The 18,054-nt window shown below is 46.5% G+C and overlaps 1 protein-coding gene and 1 long non-coding RNA gene across 4 annotated transcripts in view; both read left to right on the plus strand.

Annotated features, from left to right (window-relative positions):
* Nucleotides 1-1,246: 1,246 nt before the first annotated feature.
* On the plus strand, nt 1,247-2,299 carry LOC115336011. The gene is made up of 2 exons (XR_003921588.1): nt 1,247-1,891; nt 2,042-2,299. It is a non-coding gene; the product is annotated as an uncharacterized LOC115336011 (long non-coding RNA).
* A 654-nt stretch (nt 2,300-2,953) lies between these two features.
* The window catches only part of CARHSP1 (calcium regulated heat stable protein 1), a 38,155-nt gene continuing 23,054 nt past the window's right edge, over nt 2,954-18,054 (plus strand). Inside the window, exon 1 of one of the 3 annotated variants that reach the window (XM_030002433.1) lies at nt 2,954-3,014. The gene's annotated coding sequence lies outside the window, so the exon portion shown is untranslated. The remainder of the gene's footprint in view (nt 3,015-18,054) is intronic. The other 2 variants (XM_030002434.1, XM_030002435.1) reach the window with 2 other exon arrangements.

Below are 18,054 nucleotides of genomic sequence, written 5' to 3' on the forward strand. Positions count from 1 at the left end.
TGTAAAGTGTTTGCAAGGTTATTTGTATCTGTAATTAGTATTAACTGAATTCTAAACCCTAACCACAGAAGGGGATTTGGTTCTTTACAACCATTTTTTCCCCCCAGTCTTGCTGCTATGATTTATCTGAGAACAGCAAAGATGTCCTCAATTCCTACGCTTTGCAAACTGAACAGAACTCATCTGAAGCATGATTCAAAATTACAGATGATTAAGATAGTGAGAGCACACAATTACTTGTCAGAGACCTGGTATGAAAAAGTTGATCTTATAAAATAGAATGACTGTATTCCATTGTACAGTAAACAGCTTTAAGTGAAAGGTGGATCACATGTTTTCAGTTTGGCACATTGGTGTTGCATTGCTCAACTGAATTTCCAGTCAGCATTGTGACTGGACATGAGAACATAAAGTGCAGCAGAGCACTCTGGGCTGAAGCATACTTAATATGCCACATATTCAAGGAGTTAAGGGTATTTTTCCTCCTATTATTCTCTGCTACAATCTGATTACTCTAATCATTAAGAGCCTGCTTCTAATTTCCAGGCACAGTTCATTTATGTCTAGCCTACACTCTTTGTGCTTGCGCCAATCGTATCTTTTAGATTAAATAGTTCCAAAAACCAATCCAGAAGCCGGAATTGGAAATGAGGATTGCCTTTGGGATGTGTGGAGCTGTCCTAGACTAATTCATGCCTTTCTAAGAGAGGTGGACAGTATTCGCCCTATGTTGAGTACCAGCACTCATCTAATTATTTAAGAGCTGTCCAAGCCACCTCATCCTTGCTGCTGCGCAGGGACGTATATCACCCACCTTTACTAATGAATCACATTAGCTGACACATTTCCCCCCTACACAGTCATTTCCTTGACTCAACTTGTGTAAGTAATTTCACTTTGAATACTTTAAATGAATGAAAAGTGGTTTAATGATGCTGTGCTATCAAGAAATCCTTCTGTTTTTTCCCTGTCAGGACTGCAGAGGGGAGCGCTCAGTCCCTGCAACAGCCCAGAGCTGTGTCTGAGTAAGCAGGGGACCAGCCAGCAGGAGAGGAGAGAGGCAGGAGAGTCCTGCAGCTCTGGACCACCTCCTGCCCTCCTAACTGTGAGGTGCCCCTTGCTGGCCCAACCCAACGGCAGTGGCCTTGGGGAGGGTTCCCAGCCCTGCCTGCATCCTGGGAAGGAGCCAATGCCACCCTTCTGCTGGCCACCCCACACCAGGGACAGAGAGAGCAAGGTAGGCACGTGTGCTGAAGATGATTATCTCGTTGTTAGTAATTGTACTGAGGGAAAGGAGAAGGGGAGGGAGACAACTTGGAGTTTAGGGGGAAGCTGGAACCTCTCTTGTCTCCAGCAGCTGGTGAAAAAAGCAGGAGGCAAAATCACATTTCCTAACTGTCCCCAAGCCCACAATCTAGTATTGAAAACCAACCTCATGACTGTGGACATACTTTGTCACGTATCTCCCATAGGCCGTGCGTTTCTGTTTGGGAAGAGGAGGGAGAGAGGGGAAAGGAAGAGGGATGACTCATGAGTGCTGAACTTTTGAGGAAAGCACAGCTGTAATCCCAGACCGTCTGACTGGGGAGATTGTTCTGAACAGTGCTTACTTATGTAGTGCTTTCCCTTCATCCTCCTCCACCTTGAAAAAATCAGTCAGTTCTGCCACACAAAGCAAAAGAGAAAAGATTTCCAGGAATATAATTAATGTTTTAAGCAAGAGAAGTCATCAGTCCCGTTACTACGCGTCTTCCAAAGGGATAAGATCTTGTGTGGAACAGAAGCGGACAGAGATAAGATACTTTGGAAGACGACCGTGTGTTTGATGTAGGAAGCTGGTTACTTCATATCGTGCGACCTCTTCTAGATCCCCTGTCTCAGATCAAACATGGTATGTTATAGGACTTCTGTTTATGTTTCCTTGCGAAAAAAAGCCCTGCCAAAATCTGTTTGTGGCAGTTTTACCGGAAGTTGCACACTGCTGTTTCTTACGTGATGATAGTCGGCTAAAAGAGTGTATACTTCTGTCTGTCTCCTACAGATCTTACCTTTGTAATGGTATGAGGACATGCTTTGTCTGGTACCTATAAGTGGAAGAGAACCAGAAAGAAGTCGGTGCCTGAGCTATCTTTTTAAAACCATGTTCTAAAATACTGTGGCTTATTATCAGCTAGGAAAACTGTGCACAAATGAAAGCATTGCTGAAACTCTGGTGACTGGATACTGGATGACGACAGCTCTCTCTGCCCTAACGTCTTTCAGTGATTCTTGTGTTCCTAGTAAAGTCTGTGACAATTAACTGGGAGTTTGTCCTCATCACTGTCCTGTACCGTCTCATCAATTGTCGGGCTGCAGCTTCCACTTCAGGCCCTGTTGTGGCAGCTCTGGTTCACGCAGGAGATGCCAAACACACGCAAATGACGCTACTAGGGAGCACACGTGTGGGCTTTCTCATCAGCTTGCACCACAGCTCAGTTGGTCACCCTTCCTCGTGGCAAAATTCGGGAGACAGTGCCCGGATTATTCTCCCGCAGCCTCCACTGGTGTTACTGAGCTCTCTGGCCGTATCATCCCTTCTTTAACGCCGTCTTCCCTCGCTGTTGTAATTTTCGTTTTTTGACGAACGGGCTCGGGGCCGAGCGCGGCGGTCCCCGCGGCTGCTCCCAGGAGACAAGCCCGCGTGTGCGGCGAGGCGCGCTGCCCTCCGCCGCGGGAAACTGCACGGCGAGCGGCAAGAAAACGAAGCGTCAAAAAGCAAGGCGCTCGAGTTAGCCGAACGCATCCCAAGACGCCCACTCGCGGCTTTGTTTCCCCGGCCAGGCGCCCCCGAGCAGCCCCCGCGCCCGGCGGCGGGGCGGCCCGGGAAGGCGGCGGCCGGGGCGGAGCGGGGCGGCCGGGGCGGAGCGGGGCGGCCGGGGCTGCCGGCCCGGCCCACCCGCCTTATAGCGCGGGGCGCGCCGCGGCAGCGCCAGCGCCGCCCGCCAGCCCGGCCCGCTGCGCCCGGCCGGCCCGAGGTGAGCGGGGCTCGGCCGGGGCCGCCTGCCAGCAGCCCCCGCCGCGGGGGACGGGAGGACGGGAGGGGGGGGCTTCGGGCTGCTGTTGTTGCCGGTCGCGGTTTTCTCCCGAGTAAAGAGCGGAGCCGGGGGGGGGCGGCGAAGGCGGGAAGGTCCTTTCGCTCGGCGCCGGGAGTGCGGCGTGGCCGGCTCGGGCAGCCCTTCTCGGGGCTGAAACGCCCCGCAGCAGGGGGAAGCCGGGTCGGGTGTGCCTGCTGGGACGTGCGTCGTGCTCTGCTCTCGCCGCCTCCGTTCCAGTGGGTTTATTTCACTTCAGATACTAGGGCTGGTTTGCTTGCCTTTTTTTTAAACACCTATTTATGCTTTTTTTTTTTGCACTTGGGAACTGGGGCTGTGTCGTTGTTACACTCAGAATTGCTTATTTGGTAAATCACGAGAAAGACAACACACGCTAAATAAGAGTTTTCTCCTACTAGGAAGAGAAAGGTCTAACAGCACCGATTGCTTAGAGGGATGCTTTAAAACTTCTTACGGAGTCTTGCTGGAGAGTCCATTGCTGTGGCATGAACGATTCGCTCTTACAGTCAGCACCTCTGTCCATTAAAACTGGGGAAAACAACCCCTATTGCATGTTCTTTTCTAATGTTGGATGTGCATGCGTGTCACTTGTTGCCCATGTGGAGAAGCCTCTGAGCTTAATGTTTGGATCAGTGCCTCTGAATTTGGCTTTTAGGGAGGGGATTTGATGTGCTTTTTCGGACACTGTTTTTGCTGGAACTGCAGAGCTACTTCTGAGAAATGTTTGCAAAACATTCTGTGGTGCCAGATTTGATTTCTTCGAGAGTCTGAGAAAATTTTAAGGCTGCTTTGGCATGACCCTCCTGATCATTATTTTTTGTGAGGTTGAGAAGGGTTTTTTTGCCTGCTGTTCTTAACTTTCGCCTTCTGATTAGTATGGTTGGCAAACACATTTTGTTTCCTTATGTCGATTATTAATAATGGAAGATAGCAAGTCCTGTGAATGTAGCTGCAGAGAGCTTGCACTTTCACAAATGCAGCTTAGTATCTTGTTAAATCTAAAGAGGCTTAACTAACATGTAGTAAGGATATATATATATTTTTTAAAGTATGCATGTATGAAGACTTCGTGTGTTTACAGAAAAAAATTGTGTGCGCCAAAAAAAATGTGGGAAAGATCTGACTATTCTCTGACAATGGGTATGTTTCACATGCTATGTGGGGATGTAAAAGGAGAGAAAACGTGTTTCTTGCAAGTGGCCTTTCTCAGGGGCAGAGCTGAGGCTGGAGCTCATCCCACAGCACTGTGTATGTCATGACACCCATGTGTGACATAACCAACCGCATGGTTTTGCTGCCTCTGTCCCCCCATGTCCTGTGCACCTGCTTCTGGCTACAACTACCCTCTCCGCTGCCCTGAGCTTCTGTCGCTGTGGTTTGCCCATGGTTGTAAATATTTCAACCAGCATCGTCCCATCCTTTACTTGCATGCATGTAAGCACAGAAATATTTGCATACAGTAATTTGAAAGTAGGCAGATAAGGCCAGGTAATGCTGACTTCTGTCTTCTCTTATGACTGTTGCTTTTTGGGTAGTGGTGTACTTTTGGTGAATCCAGTCTTTATATACACTAGAACAATTAAACGCACCATGAATTCGAATGTATCTGCTACTAGTAAAGATCCCTTACAGCAAACTGCCAGACCGTGCTGGTATTACGCTAGATGAAGTGTGGTTCTTTGGATGAAATGTGGTGTGGAGGGTTATTTCTAGCTGATAGGACCAGCAGGTAATGGCCAAGGTTGTTCTTGGTGCTAAGCCTGTCAGTGGCAGAAGTAAAGAAATCCCACCCCTGCTTCCCTTTCACCATGGGAGGGCTGTGGGGTGCAGAAGCAGTTGCACCTGCTGGTTGTGGCTTGGGTGGCTTCAGGGTGAAAGCTGTTACTGATGTCAACTTTTCATCTATTTTTGTCTCAAGTTTCTATCAGGAACCACTTTTGGATCACATTTTTAGACTCAGCAGGGATTAATAGTAACTGCTTGAAACTTGGAAGAAGACTGTTGAGGATCATCATTAGCAAGATTTAATGAGATGGTAACTGTTCAAGTCTATGTTGATAAATATTCTGGATGTTGGTGGTGAGAGTTGATGGTTAATCTGCCCCTCATCTGGAAGGTTTCTGACAGAGACTAAGGAGAGGAATTGAGTTTGAAAAGTGCAAAGCCCATCAGCTTCCACCTTGGAGTAGGGGAGGGTAGCGAGTCGGTGTGAGTGGGGATCACATCCCTTCCCTGGGGCTGGGAGCTGCCTTCTCCTGGGGGCCGGCTGGTAGTGGGGCTGGGAGCAGCACTCTCCACAGTAGAGGGGCAGCAATCTTTGTGAAGGAAAAAAGGAATGAAATGGCATGTTTGGGGCTTTTTTCAGCACAACAGTTTTAAAAAAACAAACCTCAAATCCTGCTTTTGCAACAGGTTGATGTGGAGAACCAAACAAAAAGAAACAGCTGAAACACTGTGTAGAGAAGCGAGTGGTGCAGAGTGTTGATTTGGGTTTGCGTGATGTGTCACTCCCCAGCATAGCTCGGATAAAATGGAAAAACAGAAGGCATTCATCTGACTAACCGCTTTCTCTTTTTTCTCAGGGCAGGGTAGTTACAGTTGTTTTGCTTCCTACTATCTCAGTCTAATACTGTCTTTTCCTCATGTACAAGGCAGCCCCCTGGACAGATCAGTAATCTTCATTTCCTCTGCCTCCCGAACTGATCTCTGCTCATTTCTGTTCATCGCTGTCTGGATGATCTCTGGGGGCTGCAGGGGGTAACTCGGAGCCCGGGTGAAGCAGCCGTAGCCTTGCGCTGCTCTCTGCTCTTTCAGTTCTGTAATTTTGTTCCTCTAAGCTGACCTCTGCTAGCTAGGTAGCAGTTTCAGGATTTTTCTTTGTGCCTATCCTCCATTTTCATGACATGCGTGTGGATATAGCTTGTGTGATATAACCCATGTTACCAGGAAGAGCACTGAATGAGGCAGTGAATGGTGTCTGTGCAGCTAACAAAGACAGTGCTGCATACACAGAGGCGTTGAACTCTCCCTGTTGCAGCATTGCTTCTTGCACAGTCTCCCCTTTCTGAGAATAAAAATCTGCCTCTTGGTTTTTGTAAACAGGCATGAGCGAGATCACTTTGGAGGAAGACTTTGCTTTTTATCCCCTCAGCTAGTGACTAAGAAAAAAAGACATTTAAGGAACAGAAGATGCAGAGATGGGAACCACTATGTCATGAGGTGACACCTCAGAGCACCATCCCCACCTCAGTGGCAGCTGTGAGGTGCATCTGGGAGAGGAACCGAACTGACGCGTTCTTTGTCTCTGCATGGTGCAGAAAGACACTTACTTAGCTTTCGTTTCTGTCATTTTGGGGGCATGCAAAGTACATTAAAGTGGTGCTTCTGTTGTTTGCTCTCCCCCAGGGAAGCTGTAAAATACCATGCGAGTCAAGTCGCATCTTCTCAGGCTTGGCCGTAGGGCTTACGGGTAAATGGGGCATGGGTTCTGCCCTGGGAGCCTGACCTTGTGCTAATGGAGAGGGCTTCAACAGCCTGGAAAACCCCCTCCCACTTCAGTTAAATCAGGTTTCATTTGTGTGGTTCCTCTGATGCTACAATCTTACTGACTGATCTCACAGGTTTGCTGGTTCTTTATTTGCCGTTGGTTTGAGGCGGTTGCACAGCTGCTTTTTTTCATTGGATCGATTTGAAATATAGATGAATAATTAAGTAACCTAAGAAATCCTTTTTAAATAACGATTGAGTATCTTGGGGCGTAATGACACTCGCATTAAGAGGTTGCTGCATTATTAATACAATTTGGAAACTGAATAGTAGTCTAAAGGAAACGAACATTAAATTTTGACCTATTATCCACGGTGTGAGTGTTAGGCTCTGCAGGCTAATCTAGCGCTTGCTTGGAATTCTGCATTTCTCCAGGGAGGAGCTGAAGATAGGGTGAAGGTCTTGACAGATGTTTAAATAGTAGCGTGTTTCAAGGACAGCAAATGTGAATTTGGCCTTTGGGTTCTTGTCAGGCTGTTCGGGCAATGATTCTGTTTGTGCCCTGTGACCACACATTTCACCTAGCAACGGGGTCTGGGAAGGTAAACTTGGGGTTGAGCTGCAGGCTCCCTTTGAAAGGTGATCAGATAGTGGAGGGATAAAGGCACAGAGAAAACAAAATAACCTGCGGTTAGATCCCTGGGTGGTTTTCCACTCAGAGCAATGCTGCAGGGAAGGGCTCTGTTACAGTTTTCTGGAAAAAACAAGTAAGCCTGCGTGCACCACGTCGCATGGTTGTGTTCCTTACCCCGATGGCTGTGTGCCTGATCTGATCACAGACTGCTTTGTGTGGGACGAAGGAAAACGGAGAACCTTGACCTGATAGTTTCTCTTGAATATTAAACCATGCTGGTCCTTTGCCATGCCTCATGAGCAGCATATGACTTCAGAAGTGGCAGAGCATTAAGAGCTAAGGCTGATCCCAAGAAGGAAAGCAAAGTACATGTTGGTGCTACTTTGAGTGGAAACTCGTGAGCTAATGTGCTGGGGACTACTGCAAAACTGGGGTGGGAAGCCAAGCTGGATTGAGCTGGCTGCAGCCATGAGACACTAGAGGAGCATGGCCAGTGTGATAAGCACTCCCGTACTGGGCTGTAGGAGCCTGTAGTGATGGGTCTCTGTCTTGCTTAGCTGCGTGTAGCGTGCTGCATGTCACATTAGCAGTAGTGTATTTGTCCCGTGGTGGAGGACAGACTGCCAGTTGGTGTGGAGACACAGCTGCCTGCTGCAGTTGCAGCTTTTTGATGACTAACAGTAAAAAAAACAAACAACCCACGTATTCTTGAGAATCAGAGAGTGAACCTCTGCTTCCAAAAGGCTGTTTACGCTCTTGACTATTGGGGTAAGGAGTAAGGAGGTTTGTAGCCAACCCATCATCTGATGTTCACCTTGCCTTTCCAGTGCTGGTTTTGGGCAGAGTGGTAGGGATGGTTCAGGCACAACTCTGCATCTTAAAACTTTTCCAGGAGTGCTGCTTTTCTCAAGCTTTCAGATTCTTTGCCACTTGCTATTTAAAGACTGTCCAGACAAAGAGTAGTCTGTGTCCAGGAAATAAACATTTAATCTTGCCTGTCCAGCTGGGGAGGAATTTTCTTTTTATGTTAGTACTTGTTTAATGTTTGGTTTGTTTACATTGCACAGCCAGTCAGGTTGACCAAGGCACTCTAGCGATATGGACTGCATTGTTTTATGAGCTCTTGCCTTCTCAGTGATTATTGTCTGGTGTCTTTCTCTTTGTGATATCGTTTCAGAAGGCTGGCCAAAGGCATCTGCTTGCTTTCAGTTACGTCAGTTACTTGATTTAAGTAAACCACGGTCATGATTGCAACTTCTTGACAATTACTTAAAAGGGTAAATGAAACTGCCAAAAAGCAATGTAAAAGAACTTCCTGTTTAAAAACTTTACACCTGTTACTGAGGTGTAAATAAATGATTTGGATTTTTTCACCCAGCTCAGCAAAGCAGTGCCTGTCTGCAGTGGCACGTCCAGACCAGGAGCTCTGCTGACAGCAGCCAGGAAAGGCAGAATTTACTCGGCTGTGTAGATTGTGACTCTATTTCCTCCAATATTTGAAGAAAATCTAGTAATGAGTATTATGAAATCTGGTGATAGTCTTTTCATAGAGCCTCTTTGTGATGGAGACTGGTAGGAGGAGTTTTTAAAGTATTTCACATGGTGGGTTTTTCATTTCACTGGTAGGGGAGAGAGTACATAGAGTGAGTATTTGTATTCACTTTCTGTTTTATGGTGTTACGGAAAGTGTGTCTGCAAAGTGATCTAACACAAGTCTCAGTTTCTGAATAAACATGTGCTTTGTTTTCATGCAGAAAGGCTGCTTTTCCCTATCCCAGGAACTCTGGCAGAGTCCTAAAAATTATTCTCACTGATACTTGAACACAGGTTCTAAAGGAGAAAATTTATACGTATCTATCTATCTACCTATCTGTGCAGCTCCACTGTCTTCTGATACCTTATTTTTTAAAATTTTATTTTTACTTTTCCCCAGTACCAGGTTTAGGCAAGAAAGGTCTCTCTCCCTGGGGACATGAGATGCACTGCAGTGTCTTTTACTTACAGTAGCAGGGACTTTGGGAAAGAAACTCACTGCTGGAACCAGGCGAGGTTAAATCTGGCAGAGTTGCTGCACAGGCACTGCTGGCAGCATCCCAGGGTCACAGTGTCATCATACTGCTGCCTGCACTGTCAGTTTTTCACACGCTGACCTTTCCCACCCTTCCATCCCTCAGGCTTTTCATGTAGATAAACCTCTCCTGAAAATCCTCCCAGAGGAATAAAATAAGAAACAAAGGTAGTGCAGACCTGTATTGGCATTTATCACAGCCCAGTGGGGCAAAAAGTGGTTTTGCTGGACACTCGCTAGGCTGATATAATCAGGGTCTGGGATCTTAATCGAATTTGTTCTTAAACATTTTAGCATGGCTGGGCTGCAGTGCTGCCTCTTCCCTGGCACCAATCCCAAGGATAAACTCTCTGGTACTCCACCGATGTGGAGCTGTGCAGCCTGGAATCTCCTGGCCACCAAGACCAGGATGAACCCACCAGATGTGTGTGCACTTGGTTTCCCAGTGCCATGACATGACTTGTTCTGGACTTACGGCTTCCTCCTGAGGCAGGCAGACATGCAAGCTTACCTGAGGTTTCTTAGATGTGTAACATCAGGTTTCATGCAAAGCATTGGTCTAGGTAAAAATAACAAAGGCACTGTTACAGATTTCCCTGCCTTCAATTTCTTGCTGATCTCAAATCTTTCTTGGTTGTGGGTCTGTTCCAGCTTCGCATCACTCCTGTACAGGCCCTTCGTGCATTGTGTTAAACCCTCGTGAGAAGGACTGCACGCCATTGCTGTGTGCACGGGGCTGCTGTAGGAAAGAGCACCCCAGCAGCCCTTTCCTCTTGCCTGCAAGCATGACTCCTGCCTACTTTTGGCAGGAGAGTCTGTGGGTCCCAGTTTGCAGGGCAGGGTGTTGGGCTGCGAATCTTGGATATGTGAAAACGCTTCCCCGGAGAGCCCTGTGTGAGAGGGTGTGTTGAAGATGCATCTCCATCCTTGGTGTGTCCTGTGGTGTGTGCACGGGGCTTGTTCCCTGCTCGCCCTGCGCTCTGTGTGTGTGGCAAGCAGAAGCCCAGCTTCCTTTTGGGTTTCATCCGTCCCTGTCAAGACTGCCAGCAGTCTGGCCTGCGCCCTGCCCTCAGTACATATGGTTTTCTAGGTTTGGCCGTTTTCTTGGCCCCTTCCATCAGGCTCGGTGCAGGAGCCCTGGTGCTAGCTAGTAGGTCTCGTTACCCCCTTGTGCTCCTGGTGCGTGGCTCTGTGCACATGGGAGGCTGCTATCAGCTCCCAGTGAGCATATCTGGAAAACCTTAAGGTCATGTAACTATTAGCACATGGCCAAACAGGTAAATTGAATCAAAGTAATCTTTCATAAAGTCACTCACCGCCATTGCTGTGTGCAATGTTTGCTTTGCTTGTGTGTCCCATTCCCTTTGTGTTTGCAATTGAAGTAGATACAGCTCTTCGGGGTAGTGACTGCTGTAATACAATGCTTAGTACAATTTTCTATTAAACATGTGCTTCTCTGCTGATTTTTAGTTTTATACCTGAAGAACATATGTGCCTCAAGATTCGTCTGCTTTTTTTCAACTGTAACAGTTGATTTTTACCTTCGCTGAAGAGCTTGTGTTGCCTGTTCCCTTGCTTTGGTCTGTGTTGGCTTTTGGGCATTAACACAGTAGACGTAAACAACAGCGACAGCATCTGTGATTCTGGACAGCTCTGTCCTGTTCTGTACACTTCCAGCACATCACTGGAGCCGTGGCTCTCGAAATCACAGCGTGGTAAATAGTTTTGTTGATGTGTAAGTAGGCACGAAATCCAGCCTTGCACATGTGCCTGTGCTGGCGCTGCGGTTTTGCAGGCAGTAAAACACAATACGACTTCTTTTGCCATTTAACTGGCTCTGAACGCAGAGAGTCAATGTGCTGAGCAAGAAAGACTAGTTTGTGCACACATGGTTATCAGGGAAAGCAATCAAACTCCCTGTAGGTCCATTTTCTCATTAGGCGGCTAAGAACAGTGCATTGCCTACAGTAGACTTGCTGGACTGTTGATATTGTAAGCCATTTTTGAGACTAAGAATAATTTTTTTCCTAGAAATCTGAAGTGTATTATCAGTGATGTTTTCCAAACTATCGTCCAAGAGGATGTGATGGAGGATTTGTATAACATGTAGTTTCCAAAGGGTTCAAGGTGTTTATTGAAGTGGCTGCTGTCCCTGAAACAGTTCTGGAGGCTGTGAGCTGTGGGTGTGTGCTTTGGCTTTAATACTATTCATGCAATCACAGATTTATTACACCATATAGGGACTACTTGTTTGTCAGTGCAGTAGACCACACGGATCTATCTAAAGCAGCAGCTCGCAGTGGGGATAGTTGTGCTGCCAAGACTAAGCTGAGGAGCGGTCTAATGAGACGTAAAATGGCAACATTTTCTGTTTTGTGAGTAGTTTGGTTGTGTGTGTTTGCTTATGTATTCTCTGTTTTGCAAGTAGTTTGGTTATGTAAGAAGAAACAGATTTGTGCAATGTGTGTATTTATGTAGTGCTTGTCCTATAGACTTTAGTTAAACAAATTAAGACAATTTCAGCTTGAGAGTTGGGAACTAACCATTAATTTTATAGTGTTGATGAAGCACTTGCCTTTTGGTGGAGCATGAGTATGACTTTTGCTTGTGAGTGGCACTCACAGATGCAGAGTGTGAAGATCCTTTGCCTCAGTCTGCTTTTCACCAAAAGCAGGATGGGACTTCTTGCAGGGGGGTTTTTTGCTCTTGGGACAGGCACTTTGGCAGTGCATGTGCTGTGTTCCGCTTGCTGCTGTGGGACAGAGACGGCGGCCTCAGGAGGGGCAGGCGCTGGGACGGGCTCAGCAGTAACAAAGCCTTGCCACAGTCAAGACCCAGGCTGAGGAGGCACCGCACAGTTGCCCACTGGCAGAGGAAAGCGAGGGAGTATTACCTCCCTCTATTAAGCTGGTTTGCAAGAATTCTGTTTTCAGGTCTTGTTGCTTTCCAGCAGTGTGATCCAGACTGGAGTGAGACTGACTGGATTTGAGCAGGTGTCCTGGTTTCAGCTGGGATAGAGTTCATTTTCTTTCTAGTAGCTGGTATACTGTTATGTTTGGGTTCAGTATGAGAAGAATGTTGGTAACACACTGATGTTTTCAGCTGTTGCCAAGTAGTGTTTAGACTAAGTCAAGGATTTTTCAGCTTCTTATGCCCAGCCAGCAAGAAGGCTGGAGGGGCACGAGAAGTTGGGAGGGGACACAGCCAGGACAGCTGACCCCAACTGGCCAAAGAGATATTCCATACCATGTGATGTCACGCCCAGTATATAAACTGGGGGGAGTTGGCCTGGGGTGGGTCTCGGGAACTAACTGGGCACAGGTTGGTGGGTGGTGAGCAGTTGCGTTGTGCCTCATTTGTTTTGTATATTCCAATCCTTTTATTATTATTGTAATTTTATTATTGTTATTATCATCATTATTAGTTTCTTCCTCTGTTCTACTATACTGTTCTTATTTCAACCCATGAGTTTTACCTTTTTTTTTTCTTTCCTGATTCTCTCCCCCACTCCACTGGGTTGGAGGGCGAGTAAGTGAGTGGCTGCGTGGTGCTTAGTTACCAGCTGGGGTTAAACCACGACAGCAGGGAGCCGAGGCTGGCTATCATCAGCCTGATGAACCTCTGTGGCTCAGTCAGGGTTTTGTATCTAAAGGTACAGACATGGCTGGTCCTCAGTGTGCTGCTGCAAAGGAGGTTGTTATCTTCGCTTCAGAGCTGAGGAAATGAGGACACTGAGTGGGGTCTCAGGGTCACAAGCACAAGCTGGTGTACAGCATAGTGAGATATACTATAAATTGGGTTGAGAAATATGGTGGAGGGAAGAAGAAAAACAGAAATGCAATTGTTAAATGGGCCAGTGATCTATAAGCATATATATGTGTGTATATATATGAACTTTCTCCATTAAAATTTAGGTCTGTCATCCCATCTTCTGTCTTTAAGTGTGTGTGTGTGTGTAAAAATGTTCCCTTTTGTTTGATTTTAATGGAATGTGCATTTCTGCACCTGAGTGCTCTGTCAGTTAGCAAAGGCTGAATATATGTTTCATCAAGCCATCTTTGTTGGAGTGATGAAGCCAGTTGCTAACCTTTCATGCAGGTGGAATGTAGTTTTAAAACTTTGCTGTGGTAGAAAAACCTATTGAGGGTGCAGCCACTTGTGTAGGGAGCAGTTGTGCTACCGAACCCTGGGAAGTAGGATGCAGGTAGGAAATTGTGGGACAGTATAGAACAGGAGGAGGCTTTAATGGAAATCAAGAGCATTTCTTTGTTGCTCAACAGAAAGTGAGAATTCTCTTTACCCTTGTGTCAAATACAGAGGACTTTTGTTTCCTAAAGTGTTTCAGTAAAATATATATCTGTCGGTCATTGATTGATATTGATGCATGTTCCTAATGACGTCTCAGTCACAACCCTTTTGTTTAATTGATTTCTGAGAGATCCAGTTGAAATATACTCAGGTTATTAGACTAGGATGCTTAAAAAAAATGCATAGGAGGTGTCAGGCAGTGAGACTGGGAGATGGCCTGTGCATTGGGATAGCCAGAAAATAGAGCCAGGCCTAGCAACAAGGGAGTCTGGGGTCTGTGGGTGCCTCACGGTACTGGTGTGAGGATCAAGTTATTTGTGAGTGGTTTCTGATTCTGCACCCTGCCATCTGCATCTTGCTGTAATATTGGCAGATGAAATATCCTCAGAGGATTATTTTTTCCTTTGCCAATACTTGCATGCCTCATAAATTTCCATGGTTATAGATCTCTGTAATGTGAACTGTTTTTCCGTATTGAAAATGTTGATTAGGGAGGCAACATAGTGAACTTACTGTTCTGAGTAACACTTGAGCCACATAAATATTTCAGGGGATTTTCGTAGCCTTAAAAGGCTCAAAATTGCACATGAACAAACTTACCCATAATCGTGGCTGAAGTTTTGTGATGTGAGGGGAGGCTGAAAAAGGGAGAACTTTTCACAAGTGCCTAGGGATTTACATATGTATAACTATTCTTTATAATAGTATGACACTGTATAAACACATTTGCCTTGCAGATGAGCCTTAAGATGCTTAGACACAAGACACGTGTGATATTTCTCATGTTTTGTATAAATATTTTCTGCCAAAAATGAAATAAATCCTGGAATAAATTCACATGCGATGTGCCAGCATGGAAGTAATTGCAGAGGAAGAGCTTCAGACTTGCAGAAGCACTGAAGGAAGAGCTGAGTTGCGGAGCTTGAGAGCAAGCACTGGAAGGGACAGCTCATTCCCTGTTCAGCCATATATTGTCCTTCATCTGGGAGATAAGTAAGCTTACTGTGATTAAGTGTGTTTAGCAAGAATAGGATGAAGTGTATTAAATCTTGCCTCTGCTATCCAAGAACGGAGTTACCAGCCTTTGCTAATGGAGGCGTGATGAAGGGAGCAGGAGTCTGGAGTGATCAGTACAATGGTTCTGTGCTGGAGACCATAAAACATTGAATAGATAGTATCTGGTTTCTGGCCAAAACCAGCTAACTTGTTGGCAAGCTAACTCTCTAGAAATATTTGATGCTAGTGACGCTTATTGTCTAAGAAAGAGTAATGGCAGCCATTCAAGTGACAAATCAGGGCAGTGATTTAGAAATACTAAAATGTGTTTTTAAAAAGGCATAAGGTTTTTCTTTTGTGCTTAGAAATTTAGAAGTGGGGAGGGGGAACACCAGAAAGAAGCTTGTAGCTCCTCTTGCTCTCTATCCCTATCCCATTTATGTCACTTCTGGTGGAAAATTTAAGGTTTGATTTGCGAATAAGCCTGCACCCTTCCCTGTGTGCTACTCTGAGGTAATGCTTCTTTCCCATTTGGTCCCCTGCATATCATGCCCTTCCCTTTCCTTTTCTTACCTCATTTGCTATGCTCTGTCTTTTGCTCTCACTGTCCTTTCTTAATTTCTCTGTAAAAAGGGTTACTCCTCACTGTCCACTAAAAGGAGGTGTTTTTTTTCACTTGGCAGTTAAGCTGTGGGACTCCTTGCCACAGGATACTGTGGATGCTAAAAGATGGTATGAACTTAGGAAGGCCGTGAAAAAACCTCATAGGTTATTCAGTGCCACTGTGCAACCTTTAGTTTGGCATTTATTTAAACTGTACATCCAGGATGCTGGAAAGATGTTGAGGGTAAGCACCACTGTGTACTTGCCTTATACTTAACTCTGACCAAGGCAACCGCACCTGGCTATCAACATCAGACTGAGTAAAGTCATCCTCGTGTTCCTCCATTTCACTGCAAAAGGCCTTTTGTCCCTGTCCCTTTACTGCAGCCCATCTGGGACATGTGAAGACTAACTTATATCTGGGGAAAGCAACACTTGCTACTGGAGGTGACGTGTTGTGTACTTGGCTCCAGGGAAGGAGCACTTGGAGCAGGGCTTTGGGAGTTGGCATATGTGCTTCTGCTCCCAGCTCTGGTAGTGCGGGTGTTGCTGGCAGTGATTTTGCAAACAGCTGGACAGTGCTGCGACATTGTGTCACCGTGCTGCTACAGAAACAGCTGGGTTTGTAGACTGGCAGTTCATGCGGAAAGCAGTTGGCAGACTGAAAGCAAGGCAAGACGCCTGGCATCACACCCCAGGCTTGTGCTGGCTCAGCATGGTGATCCTGCTAGTCCAGGAGTGATGATTCACAATCTGCCTGCAGCTGTGCCTTGGAGTGGCTCAGCTCTGGGCCGTTAGGTGCCCCAGCAGCACATGGATGGGTGTAACAGCTCGTCCCTACTGCGGTGGCTCCCACCTGGTCCCGCCGTGTTTGGACGGCGAGAGGCTGCTGTGTCCTGCCCAGGTGCAGGCAATCAGTGCAGGGGCTGATGCGCAGGTCTGTCTCCCAGACTTACTACCAGCATGGTGCTCTGTAACCTGCAGATTTGCATGGGCAAGGAAATGAAGCTGTACGCACAATCTTTAGACTTATTGTGGGCTTACGTTTCAGGTAAGGTTACACCTCTACTATCTTGGTGCTGGAGATGCCTGCGCTCGCCCCATGGGAGTGGGTTTCAGTGCACAGGACAGGCTAATGCCGTGCAGGTGGCAGCTCCAGTGCAGAGCACAGCTCAGTCCCTTCCAGCCTTTAGCCTTGGCAATGCTATGGGCCCACTCTTCACAACACCGCAGACTTTTTCCCCCTGCTGATCAGGCAGGGTTTCCCAGAGCTGCTGCTACAGCACTTTTCCCTTGCTGTTTCCATGCCCTTCTCATACTGTTCTCATGGCCTTGTGCCTGCAGCCATGATAGTGTGGGCATGGCAGGTGCTCGTGAGAATCCCCACTCTTCCTGCTGTCCCTGCCTTGTTGCGGACTTGGTTTGTACTAGGGATAACCGAAGCAAAGTGAACAGCATTGCAGGTGACAGACATTTAAATACTTAATGACACTAGCCAATAATAAATGTGCACAAGAACTTAAGTCACTCAGCAACACTTGCACCTGATTAACGTGAACTAATTATCACTATCATCTTCATCCTTGCTTGGGAATTGCGCCCAGAGGAGGATGCTTGCCTGGGACCTGTCATTGCTTGTCCAGGCTCGCCATGAGCTGGGGAGAGTTTTCCATCTCTCTTAATCTGATCTTTAAACAAAAAGAGTTAGATAAGTGAGATTCTGTAAGCAGGCTGAAGTCTTGGACTTGTGCTGTGAGAGTGTGAGGGGAGGTGTGCTGGTCTCAGGACAGCTGTGTGCTCTTCCCAGCTTGGTGACTGCTGCCCAGCATTGTCCCGAGGAAGTTACCTTACCGCTGGGTGCTGTTGTGTTCTGCTCCCACTGAAATACTTTTTGACAAGATCTAGGATGAAATATAGTCCTGCTCATGTTATTGTGCATACTCTCCCTTTAGGCAAATCCTAGTGAGCGCTATCACCTGTGGCAGCCGACACACTACAGCTGGTTATGGCCTCCTGTGTTTGCTTACAGGTGAAGGACCCTGGTTAACTCTGTTCTGTGCAACTGGGAGCAAGAAGTTTATGCAGTGTCAATCACGGCAAATACTGGATTTCCAGCGAGAGAGGATCTTGATTCCTCTGTATTTTTGATAGAACGAGCTACAGGGTATCACCGTATATCCTTCAGTATAACTATAAACCAGTTGAAACATCTACCTAATCTAACTATCCACTCTGTTCCTTAACCTGAATGCATTTTTTTAAGTGCCTCTGGCAGCTTACATGAACAGTGGAAAATACAGGACTGTAAGAAGTCCTCATCTTTATCAATTTACTATACAAGCTGCTGGTGGCTTAGTTCCCCTCCCGCCCCTTTCTGTGGTCTCCGCTGTGCAGGGCTGGTCTGTGCTGCTCGGGCAGCATTGCTGTTAGACACAGCAAACTGCTCACTAGAGGAGCAGAAGGGCAGCCAAAGCATTTGGGGAAAAGGTGTTCACTGCTGAGACTGCTTGGAAATAGCTGTTGCTGCTTAAACTCAACCCTGTTTTAATCCAAATTAATTTGTATGCACAGACAAGCAATAGGAATTTTCCTTGTTGTATTTTGCTTACCTTATAATTAGGCTTTTACTGGACATGGGGACGGTTGGGCAATGTCCTGGTCTCCATTAACTGCCAAATCACTACAGTATGTGGGCACTCCTCTGCAGCCTCTAAGAGCGTAATGTTTATACTGTAATCCTTTGTGTTGACATGTCACATGCATGTTGCAACTCCTCTGAGTTTCAGTGTTAATTGAAATACCAGTATTAATTGCAGAAGGTTAGTCATGCAAACTAAGCTGGAAGGGGAAGCTTTCTGAACCAGCTG

The sequence above is a fragment of the Aquila chrysaetos genome, chromosome 25 (genome assembly GCF_900496995.4).
Source record: "Aquila chrysaetos chrysaetos chromosome 25, bAquChr1.4, whole genome shotgun sequence".
In the NCBI taxonomy this organism is placed as follows: domain Eukaryota; kingdom Metazoa; phylum Chordata; class Aves; order Accipitriformes; family Accipitridae; genus Aquila; species Aquila chrysaetos.